Below are 19,513 nucleotides of genomic sequence, written 5' to 3' on the forward strand. Positions count from 1 at the left end.
TTCTGAAGTTGGAGCATAGTGTGATTGTAAGCATCTAATTTTAGGAATGATTCCCCTCTCCCTCTATAAATCCCTACCTATTTATAAAATTTATTATCTATCTATCTTATTTAACAACATAAATAATTATCACAAGGCTTCCCCACTGCACTTTTAGTCAACAATAAATTCATCTCATAAGAACAAGTTGTAGCAAATATTTTGTTGACCTAATGAAACATTACGAAGGAACCAGTAACAAATGAAGGGAAAAAAAGACTAATTTTTCTGGATCTGCAAGAATTGTTACTGAGCGTCATCATCAAATTTCAAAGTTTAAAAATCACAAATAGAGTCCAGTTTCTGTTATTGATTGATTCTTCTGCAATGAAAGTGTCTTTGTACAACTATAAATGCAACCACTATATCAGGTACTAGTCATTATTGAGGATGATATTAAACTCCACAGTGTCAATGAGAAGGGGCAGGTTCCTCAGAAGAGCAAATCAGAGTGTAAGCCTAAACTGGATGCTACAGCACAATATTTCTACTGCCACCCTGGCTTGACTTTCATTTTAAGACTCAAATCTTACTAGCCAAATCATTCAAGTAAGTGTGCATAACTGAGGAGCAATGTGATCCCACCACTGAGTGCTGGTCTCTGTCTTCCAAGACTACCACTGAGAAGGTAAAGGGAACACAGCAGCTCTGTGATCCTGTCTGCCAGAATGTGTACTAGCAGTTCCCTATCCAGGTTGGCTGCAGAAACTCCCAGTGTCAAGGAACAGAAATTGAGAAATTACTCTGCTTTTTTTAGCTTCTAATACATGTGACTCCAGAACAGAGAATACAGAGATTTTGAGAGTCTCCTTGTTACAGATCTCAACTATTTTTCTAGCAGTAACAGCAGCAACAGACAGCTTGCTTGGATAGCTGGGTGAGATGACTCAGACATCAGAAAGTTTCTTCATGCTCAACACTTCTGAAGATTGAACGATGCAGATAGGCTGTACCAGAAGGAGTTGCCATAGTGGGACACAAAGCCATATAGATAGCTTCTGAATGAAAAAAAATGTTTTTGCCTAAGTGCAGTGCAGATGGGATTGATGTCACCAATGTATCTGCAATGTGGATACAACCAGTGGAAGCCTCTCAGGTCTGAGATCTCAAGTCTGGACTTAGATATCTCTGTCAGCTACTAAAATTAGGCAGTATGAGTCTGTGAGTAGACTCCTAATTTAGACACTGTAAGTAAAAAATGTTAAAACTTTCTATGTTGCTTATAGTTTAAAACTCAAAAGGAATTGACTTCAAAAAGTATGTACTGTCTGTCCAGTATTTATTCAAAATCCTTCTCCACTGCAGCTGGGAATGTTGTTTCTAATCACCAAAGGCCAATGCAGAACAATGGATACACAGAACAATTGTCATTGTTAAAGGTAACAGGGAGAGCTTTCATCCAAAACATACTACATATCCCACAGATGCTAGTTTAGCTCCCAGTGCTGATAGTGATACATCATGGACAAAATGAGTGAATGCTGAGACACAGATGCATATAGAAGAAGAATCCACCAGGAACTCCATGACAGCAGGAAACAGTTGATTTTACAAAGAGAGCAGGTATGACATTTAGCTTCTACTCGCACATCTAACTTCCTTCCCTCTAAACTTCAGGGCTTGTTTTTGACTTCCTTGGGTTGCTCATTTTCGAGGGAGAGAATGCTGGTCTCAATAGTAGCACAACCCTGACTTCCTCATATGTACGAAGGGGTCATATAGGTATAGATAATGATAAAATTCATTAATTTTGTAGGGTGGGCATAAATGCCACTAATTTCTGGTTCATTCATATAAGTGGAGTGTGATGAGAAATAATATTATCAATTATGTGACTACCTATTTTGGGCATTAGGAACAGATTATCAAATGCGTATGACATCTAATTGTCTGGCACTTTCGAGAAAGTGCTGTGCACGTTCAAAGGGTAGGATTGATAACTGGAAGTGACCTATGGTTCTCTATACCTCACTGTTACTGCATCATAATAGGTAGTATATTCCTAGTTTTCCTCCTCTCACTTTTATCTTTTTGTATATTTTCTGTAGTTTCAAATAGTCCATGTTGTCCTGAAGACTGTCTCTGTTTGTTTGAAAGGGTGTGCAGCTTTTTCGGACTAACCTGTCGCATACGCTGAACTGTGTAAAGAACATTTGCAACTAATTGAAAACACACATACACTTCACAGATGAATGCCTCAGTCATTATCTTTCAATTATGAATCTTGGCTCCCTCTATTTTTCAGTACCTGATTTTGAAAACATCTTCAAACCCTGGCTGAGATATTCTGTAGCTTGTGTAAGATCTGGAAGTTGAAGGATACTGAGTTTTGCCTATGCATCATGTCAGATCCTAGTTATGGGGAAACATAAGTATTGTATGTCTGCACTGAGTGCAATACAACAAATGTTTAAATAGACCCTACATAACTGTATCAGGAAAACCAGAGTACGAAAGCAGTAATCAGAAAGGCTGCTATAGCTTGTAGCAAGGTCTGCTCTGCTCTGGCCTCAGCAAGAAAATGAGAGTTTATAAAGGAAGTCATAGGCCTTTGTTCTTAGTTTCTGCAGCAAACAGCGCTGAGTGAGTATTAAAGTATGGCTCACTGAGATTGACCCAGGCCTCACTGAACATGTTTTACACTTGCTTCAGTACAGATTGTATTGGATCCACCTCATCAGAAATGATAGCCTTCAGCAACTCTCATGATATACAGATTCCAAAGCCTTCAAAATTCTCTTCCTTACCTTTTTACTGTTGATATTAAAATGTTATTCTTCAAAAGCAAGTGATCCTATTTATGAAATTGCTAACGACAAATAAATGGGAATTTTCTGTTTTTTTTTTTCTGGGGGGGAGAGTTTTATTGAAAACAATGTGAATAGATGAGAAAATATACATATTCATAAATGTCTGTGTTTTAAACAGAAAGGAAAAAAATCTGCTTTTATATTATTAATGTAACCTGTTTTAACATTTTCAAGTTTATATGTTCAAAATTATTTTCAGTTTGAGAATTTATTTCATTTTAGGAAAAAAAAGATTTAAGTTATTAAAATTAAGTATTAATTGACCAGATCAAATATTTTAAGGATTATCAAGCCTTTTTTCTTACTATTATTCTTTTAATGGTTGTTGTTCATCCTTGTATAATTCAGGATTGTTGTGGGACAGGGGAAAAAAAAATTATGGTTAACAGATCAGAATTTTTAAAAGTGAGTAAATTGTTTAAACATCATTTTCCTGTCTATTGCCATAGATTTTCTTAATTTGTCAATTCAGCTTTAGAAGAAAAACACAGAAAATACTTCAATTCATTTTATGCTTCACATGGTCACTATCAGTAGATTTGGTTTAAATCAAGATCAGGCGGGTAAAAACTGATCAGAGAGTAATTTGGATGGTAATTGGAAGAACAATCTTATTAATCAGAAGACAATATACTCTTTTCCCCCAAAAAAATTTATGATATTTATGATATTTATCCAAAATATCATTGATCCATTTGATCAATGGAAGGCAGCTTATGATGGTTAGAGCAGAGTACTGTATTCGGTGATTCATGTACTCCCTTTCCACCCTGAGAACCTGGAAATCCACAGAAACAGGGGAAAATAGGGGAGTATTGACTTTCTTTTCAATTTCAACCCAAAATTATAGACCTCTATACACAATGTCATACTCATTTTATCATAACTGATGCTCTTTGCTCTTCTAATGCTTTCCCAGGATCAGAAGAGAATTTATCCATTCACTCTTTTTGCTTCAGTAGCTAGTGGTAAGGGTGACTAACCAAGGCAGGGCTTCAGTATTCTGGTCTGTGGGCTCTACATGGTAGGCAATGTGGTCCAGTCATCTTCTTATCCTGGCTCACTACAAGAAGGCTCATAGGTATAAAAGACAGGAGTAAAGCAAAGCAAAACAAAACAAAACAAAACAAACAACTTAAAAAAACCCTGTTAGTTCTTTTCCACGGGAAAGGAGCTGGAAGACACGTGGTAACTGTAACCAGAATCCATGTCTTTTCCTTTCTTCCCTATTGTGGAGTCACATTTTTCTCCTTACATCACCTTAGACCTAAAATGTTTGCAGATTTTTGTGAGCCTGGGATGCATTTAATATTTTCCTCACACAAAGGTGTTGCAAAGTCTGTCTCATTACAACAATTTATTATGATGTTATGAAGAGAATTATGACTATGGAACTAAACAACAACAATGGGTAAACTCTTTAATGCCTTCGTGAAGCATGTTTCTAGAAGCATTCCTATGCAGCTAGGGGATGGGGAGGGTTGCTTTTTGTTGTTGTTATTATTTTGGACTATGATATGGAATTATGTATTTCAGAATGGACAACAAAAATTGCATGTTTTTTCATAGCCTAAATCTGGTTTTATCACCTTCATGAAGCAAACCGAACTGGTTTTTTTTCTTTTTTCACAGCAGCACCTTTCTTCACACTGTCTGCCTAGATGTGCTTAATCTTTCAGTTAGATTTCTCCATTTACTTGCTTAAGAGATATATACTAGCCGGAACTATTCATTCTTCGCTCCCTTCAGGGTTATAAAGAGAAAGCCACATTCCCCTTTATCAATTTGTTAAAGTTCAGGATGACTCAGTTGTTCCACTGTAAAGCTTGTGTCTGGAAGCTTTAGTATATTGCAGTACACACAAATTGTACAACTGATCCTACAAGGACATTTATGAACATCACATTCAGTAGCAGCACAGACCTTGGCTATAATGTAATCCTACATTTCGTATAGAAGCAAAACACTGCCATTGGCAGAGTCCAGACAAATCTGAACCCTTAATCTATTTTTGTAGGAACAGACTGACGTGAGACATCCCCGCCCCCCCTCCCCCCTCCAAAAAAAAGCCATTGCTTTTCCCATCTATCAGGTCAATGATCCACAAATTAAAAAGCATTCATGCCAAGAATTAGAATAGATTAGAGAGGTATTTCTTTTTCTTTTAGTGTACTTGAAAAGTAAGATCCCTCTTGGAAATCTAAGTATGTCTTGGGTTTTATGGATTGTTTTGTTTTGTTTTGTTTTTCCTTTAATAAATCTGTCTTCTCAGAATTTTCATACATATAAACAAAGAAATAATATAGCAGAATATCATAAAGGAGATACTGAAATCTGTCAAAGCTATAAAAGGTTTTTAAATATTAAATGCATTTAGCATTAAGTAAATATTTACACAAAAATATTATTTACTACAAATCAGATCTTATACTTGCTTATACTTGCACAACCTATTTTATTAAAGTGAAGGATAACACAATGAAATTAAACAAGAGGAGAGCTCTCAATTAAGATTAGACTGATTTTCATTCAGTACAGCTGTGGTTATCACGCCGCTCTGCAATAACAGATTTGGGATGTTGCAGGTTAGTTTCTAACAGTAGAAGTCAGAAATTAAATACTGGTATTTTCTTAATATAATTTGCTATATTTACAAAAATACACTAGTATATCTACACAGATAAATTCTTTGTGAGAATTTTGATTAAAGTATTAATGATAACACTCCCAGAAGTAGAATTATTCAAAAATTTAATTAAACAGAATATACTTTCCAGACCTTTACCACAAGTCCGCCAAAAAACTAGCAATGTAATGTGTTCTTCTTCCATTCTTCCAGAGCTATAATCCTGTTTGCAGGCTGCAAAAGAGAAATGACAGTACTGTATATGGAAACACAATCTAGAGGCCTTGTGTGACCGTATCTTTCCCTGCTTAAACAATATTGAACAAAGTTAGACATAATTGCTGACCTTTTATACATAATAACAATCTTAACTGGTAGGATTTGCTATACTTAACTCTGATAACTTCTAGTACTGATTTTAAGCTTGGTAAAAATCACATTTTGATATTAAAAGTGTCTTTCTTTGTGAAAAGGTTGCGTATTCCCCTTTCTGATATGTATTAAACCTTGCCAGTTCATTCTTAATTTACACAGACCCTATGGAAGTAATGTGGCAGATCCAGGAAAAAGCACAGACCTAAATGGTTTAGAGTTAATAGAAATATATATCTTTCCAAGGTACCTAGCAGGCCTAGCAAACCACCAAAATGCCTAAAAGATCTCCTTTATTGGCTTGGAATACATACTGCTTAATCAAAGAACAGCACTCTCGTTGCGTTATATGAAGTAATGTTTAGGCTGCAAGGGCTATTTTGCTTGATTTTTTTTTTTTTAAAGAGTGCCTGTGTGTAAGTGTGTGTATACGTGAATATGTGTGTGCATAGCTTAATTTTAATATTATCTAACTTGTTTTCACATTTAATATTATCTAACTTGTTTTCACACAAAACAGTATTACTTGGGCTTGACATGATGTCACAAGGGAATGAAGTGCCTCTTCTAACTTGTTTTATCCTTGCAACCCTTCACTTGTGAGTCAACAATTTTGTCTAAGTGTCTGTCTCATTAGGCTACAGGCAAAACTGGTACAATCAGTATCGACTTTTTTCCTCCCCCATTTTTTGATAAAAAATCAGGATGTTTCTGTCAGCAAACACAAAAGCAAAATCGTCAAGTTAAACTAAAGAGGAGATGTGCAGCCGTTGACTGTGCAATGCAAGGTATAGGCAAGCTGATAATGAATAAAGCAACTTGCAGTGGGAAGTACTCCTTTAGGAATGGAAGTAATCTTTGTTTATCCAAGGCTTACAACTTGCTGTCTGAAAACCAACAGAAATATTTTCTTCAAAACTGAGCAGGCAAAAAAATATATCATTCCACATTTTCATAAGACTGACTAGAGCTTCTGCTTATGAAAAGGGTACAAATTCTGTAGTAAGATTGTTATTCCTATTTTATCACCTTGCAACTTGTTCCAATGCAATAACCAAATTGAATCAGTACTAAACTATCAAAGCAATAAATTCTCAAGCCATAAATCTACCTTTTCTACCTTTTGCCATCCAAGTTTATCCAGATTTACCATGTTGTTTGTTGGAAGGAGCCATTCCAAGATTCTGGGTTTCAAAGATGCTATTGTGTGGGGTAATTTCTTGCCTCTGCTACACCATTATCTAGAAAATGTCTGTACTGTAACAATCTGATTTGAAATTAATTTTCAGGCCTTCAGTGTGTTAGTCTCATTCTGACATGATTGACCAGTGGTCTCATCACAATTAATTTGTCACATGCCTTGTATTCATCAAAAAATAGGGAATAGAATATTTTTAAGGACATTTATATATAACTATTTCAATAATGAAAAGTGTTTCCTTATGCTCCCAGTGTCCTCTTCTTTTAAGTCTCAAATGTGAAATGAATTACCTAAACTGGTGATAGATGGACTCCAAATATTCAGAAAGCTATTATTAAAGTTGTTGAACATCCAACCATGATTTCCTGTCAATAGACACAAGAGAACTTATTTGTTCTTACTATGTTCAAGGCTTTATTTGAAAAATGTTCTCCTTATTTTAAAAATTTAACTCTTTCATACAGCCAGGGTACCACTAAATATCTAAATGAATGTAATGAATGGTAATACAGAATGAGAAAAAATAGAGGAAGAAAGCCAGAGTGTATGGGATTGATTGTCAATATGGTTATATGTGTGTGAAACACAGCAATCTTTGTTAGAATGGCACAAGGAATATCAGACTGCAGTAAAATAACATTGATGACATGGCTTGGCTGTTGTAGGCCATTTATTATCTGATTCCCAAGGTTGTTGTGGTAGACTTACTGGGATATTAAAATTAATTATACCTCTATCAGATTTAACTGAGAGAAAGTGAAAGGGGGCAAGAAATAATGAAAAACATGTTAAAAGAATATAGGTGCAATAACCAGTTATAAGACTGATGTTTATCTTTAAATCGTACAATACAATTTAAGTGAAATGTTTTTCGTGGATTTTATCGTGCTTTGAATGTTTCAGAATCCTTCTGGGTGACTTTTTGTACTGAAGATAGCCAACATTATTGCATATATGTCTGTGCACAGAAATATATACATACATAGTAATACAATATGCTTTATGAACTCAGGCTGCTGACCATATCTGGAAGTTATTTATTTGGAATGATGACCATAACTGGAAGGTATGGCCAGATGGAAGGTATAAGTATAGTAGCCTATGCTCACTATTTCTTCCTCTTTACTTGATTTTATTTCATTCTTGAAGCAAAAGACAAACTTTGGTGAATTTAAAAATTAGACTTTCATAGCTGCACTTAACCAGCTTACTTAATTTGCCAAATAATTAATTCAAATGTGAATTAGTATGAATTCAGATGTTAATTCAAATTTGAAACTTCCTTCTCCATCTTAGGTTCATATGCTTGGCTGTAGAAGATACATGATGTGGTAAGAATATCCCTGGCGTCATGTATTGCTTATAGCATCACTTCAAAAATGATTCACTGTCATGCAGTAAGAGGGCACTACAACATCAGTATGGACATACATCTAATCTACAGATTCTCCAGTAGTGAATGTTATCAATAAGAATCTACAACATTTCTTGCAGACACTGATATCCACAGGCTTACTGTCCAAAGAAAAGAAAAATATCTGCCACAACAATGCCACAAATGTAATGAACCAAATACTCTTAATTTCCCTAAATGATTCTCCAGTATGACTTCTTTTGCAGATTGCCAAACTTCAATCTTAATCCTCAGCTTAGAAGAAGATATGGAATAAATTAGCAATATGGTCTTATGATGGAAAGAGCATGGAAAGAGCATTATGTCGTTTGGGGCATGTGAATCTGCCTAAAATCAAAAGTACAGACAAGTTGTGAAGTGGGAAATTTAAACAGGTTGAGTTAAGGTGAATTAGTGCTGACGCTAGTAGTTACTTTTACTTCTCCGTCTTATAGAAATGCCATAATTAACACTGCCTCAACACAACAATTGCCTCAAAATGGTTTAATTTCATTTAGAGTTAGCTGAGAATGATACTGAGAGAAAAAGTAAAATAGTTTGAAAATCTAGTTACCAGCACTGCACTACTACTTATCCAGACTTTTGCCATGATGCCAAAACCGTGTATGCTGGGACTGGGTTGGAGTTTAAAATATTTGTGTTTGGAAAAGCAGCTCTGGGTATCTGAAACAAACTAGAAGACTGTGTCTGTCCTTTCAGGTGGTAATTTTGTGTAAACCTGTAGGGTAGCCAGGATATGACAGCAGGGCATGCAATTATTATTTGTCTATTTTTTAACTAGATACCTTGAACACTGGAAAAACTGTACCTACAACAAAGCAAGCTCAGTGACAGCTACATAGGCCTCATAAGCAGCAATGGACAGCTGTTTACCAGCCAGCTCAATGCTGCCAAAACTACACTGCTAACAAGCTGTAGAGTTTAAAGTTAGCTTGGATATATCTGTGTGACCCATAATCACAATACGCAATATAAATAACCATAAGCTTTTATGGTCATTCATAGGCTAACAGTTTATTTTTATTTCCACTAATATTATACTAATATTAATTCATAGCTTATTTAACTTAGACTTGTTAAAAAGACAAAAAATGTAAATAGAAGAAGCAGAATGAAAGTGATCAGCAGTTGAATAAGCAGAGGGAGAAATATTTACTTAATTGAAAACTGCCCAAACTTTGAATAAAGACACAGATTATTGTAGAAAACACAATAAAATAACTGTGCTGTGGTTTTAACTTAGTGTCTTTTGCTGTTGTTGTTGTTGTTGTTGAGCATTTTCATTTCCCCTTGTTTAGAATACGAAATCCTGAAATATTGTTATATAAAATATATATGGGAATACATATGAGCACGGATATGTATATCTATCTCATGTAAATGAAAGAAGTAAAACAATTTCTATAGCTAATGTTACTGGGCTTCTCATAGCATAATTTCAGTTACATAAAAGGGAGATTTTGTTTACTAAGCTTGCTTTGACATTTCAGCTCAGCTCAGCTATTGCCATGGCAGAAGACAAACCGGTTAGGTCATTTGGCTCATCTAGATGGAATTCTGAGTAATGTCATCATTCAGTAGGCAACTGAGAACAGAAAAGTGATTGTATCCCATCAAACCAGGCTTTATGATCAAGTAAATAATAATTGGAATGTAGCATTAGTCTATGCAGATAACAAGTCTGATTGGCTGATATTTAGATGAAGAATACGGACTTTAAATTTGTCAAGAATATTTAAGTGAAAAAATAAAGAAAAGGGAGGGAAAAAACACCTTTCAAGTGAATCTGCATTTACAGCCAATCTTACTCACATCAGAATGATTTGAGATTACCTTTAAATATTCTGTGATATAGCCAATAAAAATGTTATTTGCAGCAATCATTTCATGTCTTTTATGGATTTTATAGTTGTTGTGCCTGATGGAGTGCACTGGGTGCTTTTGACATACATTAGAAAATAAGAGAAATATGACAACTGATTTTGAGAGAACTGTGAGCAGTTTTCAGTTTCAATTTATCTAATTGAATTAAATTTGGTTCCTAACTCTTACAGTTATGAATATTCCACATACTAAATATCACATCAAGTCAATAATATGCCTCCAGAAATAGTGGTTATTTGAGTGTCCTTAATTAAATCAGTTCTATATAAACCGGACCTCAAGTGTTTCTATCGTGAATTATGTGGTTTTTTATCGGAAAATGCTCAGGACATGTCCATATTGCATGGAGAACAGTGGGACTCGCTATTCAAGCTATTTTTAAGCAAGCTCATTCAGGTACCAGAAGCATTCATTTAACTGTAGCTGCCTGAAGCACTTGACATTCACTCAGACCCAAATGGCTCAAGTTAGCCCAAACCGTAAAATGTACTTTCATTTAAAATGAATACCTGCACTGGATACGTGTTGAATCTGTTGTGTATTACATTAGTCTTTCTTAGCAGAACATTGCAGGGATTTAAATGTGTGTTAGCAAATTACCTTTGCTCAGAACACCAGCCTGACCTGAGTCTCCTGAGTTATAAAATTCAGGATGATCAAAAAAGTAAAGGAGAGTGACAGACTAGGTTAGATTGATTTGGAATTGTAATGTCCTCACTTTCAGTACAACTGGTAAGAATTTTAAGAAATAGGAGAATGTCTTTTAGTAGATGGAATATGAAGTAAACCTGAGAATAATGCTGTATTTAACCTCTTTACTCTAAAGGACATATATTCACACATCTCTATATATCTTGCCTTAGGCCAGTGTCAAAGAGAAGGAGTTCAGTCCTGTAAGGTGCAGGGTACTCTGGCTGTGATCCAGCAAAGCACTCAAACATGAGTGTAAGTATTAGTCTCATACCACTAACTTCAATAGGATTATGCTTAAAGATTAGCTTATTTTAAATGCTTTGCTGAATCAGAGCCACAGTGCTCAGTCCAAACTGAGAGAAACATTTTCCCCTGTATGTTTCTAGACAGAATTCACGAAATATTTACAAGGTCTTTTCAGGAAACTGAGCTGATGCGATAGCCAGACTGAAGGGATTCAGAGGGTTGGAGTGATTGACAAACCTTGGGACATTTGTGTTAAAACAAAAGTGCAAATGAAAAGAAAAAGTGTTCTTTTATCTTCCCGGGTTCAGACATTCATTTATTCATTTAACACAAGAAATGAGTTGGTGTAACAGGACACAGATACAGACTAAGCAGAAGAAACAAAACGAAAGAGTAGACACACATGCAAACAGTGTGCTGTATTTTTATTTGCCAGATTTCTCTCTTGATTTAGCTGTGGCCTCTATTATTTCTGTAATTGAAAAGAACAAGAAGTTTCTAAGCTTAAGAGTATATGAATAGAAAAAGCATATCAATTGAAACTTGACAATACAGACTATATGATTAGACATAAGTGATTCTCTTACAGGCCTGATGCTGTTCTAGCTGAGAACAACTGGAAAATTACAATTAGAGTGATTAGGAGTGGGTTTAGGAAGCAAAGAATATTTCAAAAAGCAAAAGTAAGGCTATACCTTTCAGCATTGTATACTAGGATTTCTAACTTTGTAGTTTGATATGCAAGTTTTGTTCTTTCCTTGGCTTTTACCAGTGTGGAGAATGCCCAACTATAGCAGAGGAGCTCTAATGAAGAGGAAGAAGGAGGAATATACTTGTTGACTTTCAAAAAGGAAAGAAAGTGAAATAATGTGTACATTTCCACCACTCACTCATTTGCAATGGGCAGCAAAAAGGGTTTTGCACTGCTTTCTTTTTTTCTTTCTTTCTTTCTTTCTTTCTTTTTTCTTTTAAGGCCAGGTTGCTAGCTGATTGGTCTAATATCAAACCTACAAGCATGTCTTTGAACAGTAGTTGTTACAATTAAAAACTAAAAATGGATGGTGAAATGGGCTAGGCAATACTGTTTTATATGCAGTGTAGTGTTTGTAGTGATATGACTTGAACAAAGATGTAAGAGTTGCTAAATCATGGACATCTTGACTGCCAAAATGAAAATCAAGCCACATTAAACATCCTGAAAAAGAAAAAGAGAAAATGTCCCCCTAAAATAGCATACAAAAAACTAGGACTGCTTCAGCTAAACTTGGCCTCATGTGGGTTTCTTGAAGGCTCGAGTCTTATTTAAAAATAATACCTAATACACACAATAGGGCACCATATTTCAAGAGAAATAATTAAAGACAGCATTGCACTTTCTAGCTAGCAGCTCTCATTGAAGCAATGGGCAGCTCTGGCAAAAGTCTGCCACAGTGCACCCTGCAGTAAGATCAAATCAAACTGATAAAGAATTCTATCACAGGTTAGTGAACACGAGACACTTTTGAAATATAAAGTGCCCAAGCAGCTCAGCATGTGTACTTTTTTTTCTAGGTTTATCTTATTTCCACAATTCAACTTCTCACCTTTTCATCATATCCATCAATCTCTTCCTTGTTGAGAAACAATTGCATCCTAGGAATCTCTTGAAATCATTTATACTCTTTCCTTTATTCTCATTTCCTTGTACCTTGTTCTGTGGTTTTATTACCTTTTGTATGAGACACGCTCCAATCTTCTATTTACTCCTAGACCCTTAATGCCAGAAAATGTTCTTCAGATTTGAAAACTGACACCAACATATATCAGTTCCTTTCATAAGCTGGAAAACTAGATTTGGACTCACCTCTTGAAATTTGAAGAATGGTCTTTAGTCAGGCAGGCACATTTTATATTTTCATCAAATATTCATAACAATATTTCAGAGCAGGAAAATGTTTTCTCAACTTATTCCCATGGGTATACCTTTCTTACCCCATAACCAAATCAATTAAAACCACAAACTGTGAACTGCTTAGTTCCCAGTACCCGTTGTATATACATTTTATCCTTCAACTTAATGCAGCAAAAAGATGTGATAGAAAAGAGTGCATGCAATACTAGGGACTCATTACTTAGTTTCTTGAAAGGCATTTGAAAATAATCCACATTCTAAATTTGCTAACTTTTTTTTAACTTAATTTTGATTGATTGACTGAAAATTCATTACTCACTTGGTTCCAATATGTGGAATGATTTTAATCTGTAGTTCGTTGCTCCATATCTAACTCATTTCAAGAGATACTAGCATTTTTCAAAGTCCAACATCTCTCCTTTAGCACATGTAAAATGACTGTGGTGATTATAACAGTTCATTTCATCGGAAGCAAGTTTCCCATCAAAACAGCCACAATCAGAGCTAGCACTGTTTGGGAACTTCATCAAAGACACTGAGAATTAAATGCATTCAGAAAGACAAGTTTCCTTGGAGTTCGATGTAGGTCTAGATTAAAGTATGTTGGTGAAGGGATCTGGTGATCATTGGCTACTGCAACACTCCTTTGAGGTCCACAGCACAATTTAGGTACAATGTGGTACAATTTAGAGCAATCTCAGGATTAGTCCCTTGTCTAAGATCTTTGCTTCTCTTCAGTGATGTTAACTGAAGTTTTCACACTCAAGCTAATGCCTTTCTAGTGAGTCTCGCTTGAGTGACAGTGGTCACTCTTTAAAAAAACTTTGCAAATTTACTCTCCACAGGATGATTGTGATAGCAGCACAGGACAACTGAGCTCTTCAGTTTGAGCCAGAACCTCTGGTAGGCCTGCTAGCTCAAATTTAAGGTGGTCTTTAACTCTAGTGAGATGTCTCCACCTACAGATATGCATAAAGTAAAGATCAAAATGGAAGTTAAAGTCTGAGTTTACATGTAAGTAAAAACAGGCCTTCAGTATTTTTCTCTGTTTAGCTTTTCGAGTCCCAAGGGAAATGAACAAAACAAATCTGTCGCAGAGAAGGGAAGCATGTTTAGGTTAAAAAAGCAGAAGAAGCCTTTTTTCTATTTTATTTTTTAATTAATAGGTTCACTGCAGGCTTCTAACTGTCTCAGTTTCTTTGGGTTAGGCATTTGTTACTGCAGTGTAGTCTTTCTAAATCCAGTAGCACAATTAAAGTAAAACTTAATTTACATGAAAACTAACAAATGTCATTAATTTTGGGAGGCAGTGGAGGTATTTCTCATTAAATGGTATTGTTTGGAATTAGTAATTAAACACAAGGACAATTTAGATTTTCTTCTGTTGCTAGGCAAGTGTTTTAAAAATTGGGAAATAGGAACTTAAATAGCAGATCAAATGAGTTACTGGTGTAGTTAGAGAACCAGAATGATCCCATATTAAAAATGGAAAGTGAGGGAAAATGCAGTCATTGGATATGACACCAAAAAGAGTCAATCTCTGAGTGCAGTTCAGTGACCCAACTGATACAATCTAACTGCTCTGTATTGCTGCAAGGGGATGAAGCATCTCCCTCTTCTTCCTCCCTTACTCTTCCCTCTCTCCTCCCCACCTCCACCCTTCTGCTTCCAACCCCATCTCTTAGCTGTGCAATCCCACCTCATCTTTTGTGTCAGCTGTGGCGTATGTCTTGAGATCAAATATGTATCTGAGTCTGTGAAACAAGGGTCCTGGTAAACCTACTCCACTTGCTGTAACCACAGAAAGTTGCTTGCTCTCCTTGTCAGTTTGTTTTCTGCCAGATTCAATGAGTTGAATTGATCCATTACGTGGACAGGGACTGAATTGGCTCAAGGCTCTGATGGGCTGTACAGCCAGTAGCGTGGAAGTAGTTGAGATGGGGAAGGAGGATATTACCCTTTTGGAGGCAGCAAGCTGTTAGGTGATCTCAGCTTCTTCTATAACTGCACCATTAGCAGCTGGGTTGCTGTAGCTGTGAGAGTCTGGGGAGAGTAACATGGAAATCTGATGTGGCAATACCCCAAATTGACCTAACTTTGTACATTTGGCTTAAGTGCCTGAAAATGGACCTTGACATATGTTAACAGATTTGCTAGAGGGTGACTCAACATTTAATAAAGAACTAAGAATCCTCCAACTCCTAAATTACGTGAACAAAGTTAAATGGGATTAATACATAAAAAAATCATTCTAGTATAGCTCTAGGACCCAGTGCAGAAAGAGAGATTTTGATGTTTCCCACGTGTTTTATAGCGTATCAAGAAACTGAACTACTGGGATTATTTTTGCCCTTGCAGAAGAGGGAATTGCAGAGGAAGGAGTGTCTCACAGAGAATGCTATGCCAGCAACCAATACACTTTTGCTGAGAGATGAACTCTTTTCCTGCAAACAAAATGTAATGCAGCTGGCTATCTGTACGCTACGATAGTACAGGATTTTAATGGAGCTTTGCTGACACAAAACTGGAATAATGTAGTGACAAATCAGCCCTGTACTGAAAATGAGGGTCAACTTACATTAATACACTTTCTCATATTATTCTCTATCCCCTCATAAAGGAGTAGAAAAAAAGTATTAGCTTTTATGACAACTTCTTTGCACTGAGAAGCCAAGTTCAACATGCTTCATATGCTGATACATAGGTCATTTTCCAGCTGGGTTAAAGCTAATTCTAAATCTTTTATGTCCCCACCCCCCACTCCCACTTCAGTAAGTATATCACATTGCGCTAGAGTACAATGAATATCATTTCCTAGAAAATGTCTTAATTTTTGTTTTCAGATAGGCCCCCTGTCTTCCATTTAGATTCATATGTGATAAGCTTGAGACACTCTCTTTGACTTCATCTCACCCTCCCCAAATCTCCTGATTTTCTTCCTTCACATGCTTCTGCCTTAGTTTTGAAGTTCCTCAAGAAAATTCTTTATTCTTTCCCCTGTAGCCACAACAGGTCCTCTCCATTCCCATCAGCTTTGTTGATGCAGTTGTTGGATAGAGCAACCGGAGTTGCCTCTCAGCAAGGCCTTTTGAATTTTTGTTTTGTACACACTTGGGTTTCCTTTGTTAGAGGTTTCCCGCTGTGCCTTATGTGTCAGAGCACATTCTTTAAATTTGTACTACTTCCTTGCACTTGCTGTTTAAGGTCCAGTAGTATGGCCATCATAAATGTTACATCTTTCACTTTTGTCTACAAAAACAGGTGATTCTGGTATATACTTCGACAGTGCATAATCTCAAAGTATGGGTGGTTTAGCTCTAATTTGGAAATATACCAGCATTCAGGCTATCCACTAACAAATAAATTGATGCATTTCTTTGTAAGTAAAAGCTCAGATATTTATGGATTGAAGGTACACAGGAGTTCATCTGTAGCTTGATTTAAAGACTACTGAATCGGTGAAAAGATTTTTTCCAGCAGTAGCTATCTTTGTATCAGGTCCCTTGTGCAATATCTGTCTTCCGCTAATGACAGATACCTTGTCCTATGACTCACCAAAGAAAGAGTATCTTTCTTAACAGCTGGTATAGGATGCATCTGTGCTAATTCATCAAGGATTTTAACTGGTAAGAAGTTGAAAAATAGTACTTCAGCAAAGTTGTAGATGTGTTTATAAAACCAAGAGTAAAATTACAGACCTTTATAATTAATTTATCAAAGTGTTTGCAGTTTCCAGTCCATGGCAAAAGAAATAACAATAAATATTGGGCAAAAGAAAGTAAATCTGCATCTAGAGCATTTTAATAAATGTTTAAAAGAAAATCAGCACAGATCACTTGGCTCTGGCTAACACTTATTTATTTTCCATCTGTCTGTCTTTGATAGATGTTGTTCAAGCTCTTTAGTTTACAGTAACAAGCAGATTTTTAATTTTTGTATCTTCCATCTCTCTAATGCCAGTCTGTGACAGATGACATGACAAAAAGATTCCTCAGTAAATTTTAAATCCTGAATATGAAATAAATTAGTAATATAAAAAACAGATTTGCATTCTCCTTTGACAGCACAGCAACTGCTTCTGCTGCTCTCTCACTTTGCCATTTTACTTGCTTAATCTTGATAATAAGACTAATTCAGCACAGGGATATCTTGCATTTTTTAAGCGCAAGAGTCTACAACATTTTCGTAATATACTTTGTGGCACTATTTGAGCTGCAGTATTTTGATTTCTTGCTGAGAGTAAGCAGCTGAGCAACAGCCAATAATCTTAGAATCAAGAACTGGATTTCAAATCAACTACATTCCACTTCCTAAAACAAGATTTCTTAAACATTGTGACACTGATCTATCTTGTACCATGTTGTCTCTAAAGACTGGTCATTCTTAATATGTGAATCATGCACATCCCATCATAATTCTTTGACTTTTCTAAAAGGCAGCTTTCACTTTAACAATCGCTTTTCTCAAGTTTAGTTATGTTTGGGTCCCTAGGAGATCTGATGTGGTTGAATGATAATTTGGAATCCTTCTTTTGGGGGACTCTATCTTTTGGATAGAGAAAAGCCCAGGTTTACAGGTTCCATCAACATCTACAAAATGAACATGAAAACTAATGATTGGGGAACTGAGTACAGCTTTGATTTTTTTTTCTTCTGAGTGTAAAGGTATTTTCTTCTGCATACAAGTTCTACTTTAGAAAGGACAAGGAAAAACCTTTTTTTAGTATAACGTAGAATTTCATGGTTATTTACTCTTGCAGGAGACCCCTATTATGTAAACACACACACAAAGAAAAAAAAAGAAGAAGAAGAAGAAGAAAAGGAGACTGGGATGCCTTCCTCAAGGAAGAAATAAGTACTCAGCAACTTAAAAAAATGATACTTATGGAAGTCAGGCAAGACTAAAATAAATTTATACAAATAAAACAAGTAACCAGCTTAAAATCAATAGTGGAAAGAAGCTGGATGAATTTAAAATGTTCGTTCTTCCATATACTATACTATACTTTTAGCAATGATATCTCAGCATTGCAGTTATTCACTTTTGCTGCAAAGCTGCTTTAAGGCCAATCTGAGCAGCAGCCAAGATTCTCTCCAAATAAAGGTTTCTTTGTATGATGTGGAGGACCTCTTCTGCACTCCCTTTTTCAGCTCTCATCAAAGGAAACCAAGTTGACCAAGTTAAAAAGAGATAGCAAGGCACCCCTATTCTGTAATCAGTTTCCAGCCCCGGGATCAGACATTTTGGTCACCTTTTGAATTGTAAAGGTGACAGATTTCCCCCATAATTCTTAGATCTAGCTCAAGGCTTTACATTATAATTTATTATTGAAATACGTGAGCATAGATAGCATCTGGTGGAGTTATAACATTTATTTTAGTAAGGTTCTTCATCTTAATTTAAAGACTTCCAGAGACAGAGTTCAACAGGACATTGATTATATGATTTCAGCATTTAATTCTTGTCAGTTTAAAAATGAGACTGATTTCTAGCATAAATTTACTTCTTCCAGATAGTGGATTTTCTTATAAGCAGGGAAGTATCTCATACAAAGCAAACCTAGCTGCATAATTCATACTTTGAATGGACAGAAATGAGATATGGCAGGATGGAAAGTTTGGAAACAATAAATCATGGGCAGCTGAAAATCTGTGAAGCCCAAACAGTTAAGAGGATGAAGCATTTAATGTTTGAAATTTCAGCCCCCTAGAGCAAACCAAACCAAACAATATGCCAGCACAGCTTTTGAGGTCCGATACAGGCTATGAAGTTCAATTCATTTTCTTTTTACCTGTATGTCATAGAATGTTTCAGCAAATCTGCAACTGACTATTGGCAGAGATGAGCTGAAACAAACCTCTCTTTGGCCAGGAATGAAGGAGCTCAGCACTTTTGTGTTCTCATCAGGCAATGGTGATGCCCTTAGGAGTTGGTTTGCTCTCAGAGGGATCATTACAGTATTTCAATGGATATTATCTTCTCTGGCCTAGAACTCAGCAGTGAAAATTTATAAGACACAGAACAGCAAAAGCACATGATATTGGAGGAACAATATAAAATAGGCCAAATTCACAAGATCACAGAGAGAGCTTTGTAAAGGAAAAGGAAAGGAAAGTGATAGATTTCATGTGTTTAGAAAAGATGGTCTTGAGGTGGAGAGGAGGTAGAATGGTATTCTGATTTAATTATAACACCAGCCAACACAGGATAAAGGGTACAAGTACAAAAATACTTGATTTTAAAGAACCTTTGAAATGCAGAGTATGCTACCCAAAGTATTCCAGAACACTTTGAAGGAATGAGATTATTAAGACAGGGATATTTAACTGTTTATTAA

General features: G+C 35.8%; 1 protein-coding gene across 4 annotated transcripts in view; it reads left to right on the forward strand.

Annotated features, from left to right (window-relative positions):
- The first annotated feature begins 1,498 nt into the window (after window positions 1–1,498).
- The window catches only part of LOC112990816 (cadherin-19), a 114,486-nt gene continuing 96,471 nt past the window's right edge, over window positions 1,499–19,513 (forward strand). For all 4 annotated transcript variants that reach the window (XM_026112809.2, XM_064507156.1, XM_026112810.2 and 1 more), the window contains exon 1: window positions 1,499–1,602. The gene's annotated coding sequence lies outside the window, so the exon portion shown is untranslated. The remainder of the gene's footprint in view (window positions 1,603–19,513) is intronic.

Source organism: Dromaius novaehollandiae, chromosome 2 (assembly GCF_036370855.1).
Source record: "Dromaius novaehollandiae isolate bDroNov1 chromosome 2, bDroNov1.hap1, whole genome shotgun sequence".
In the NCBI taxonomy this organism is placed as follows: domain Eukaryota; kingdom Metazoa; phylum Chordata; class Aves; order Casuariiformes; family Dromaiidae; genus Dromaius; species Dromaius novaehollandiae.